Genomic DNA, 231 nt, shown 5'->3' with positions numbered 1-231 from the left:
CCAATTGCATTATTATTTTGTTATTTCTTTGGAATATAGTACAAATACTTATGCACAACTGTTCTTTTCCCTTTGTACTCCTCTGGAGATAGTAGAGACATGCATGTAAATGTTCACCAATGCTAGCACGGAGCTTCAGGAGGAGGTTTATGGTAACCACCTCCCATTTTAATATTTACATTCACAGTCTGTAGGACTATACTAGAATAGGAAGCTTAGCGACAGCGTGGG

Source organism: Cebidichthys violaceus, unplaced genomic scaffold (genome assembly GCF_023349555.1).
Source record: "Cebidichthys violaceus isolate CVI_PGR_0920_01 unplaced genomic scaffold, fCebVio1.0.p SCAF_1, whole genome shotgun sequence".
In the NCBI taxonomy this organism is placed as follows: Eukaryota; Metazoa; Chordata; class Actinopteri; order Perciformes; family Stichaeidae; genus Cebidichthys; species Cebidichthys violaceus.
The sequence above is the reverse complement of the archived record's forward strand: the minus strand, read 5'-3'. Positions refer to the sequence as shown.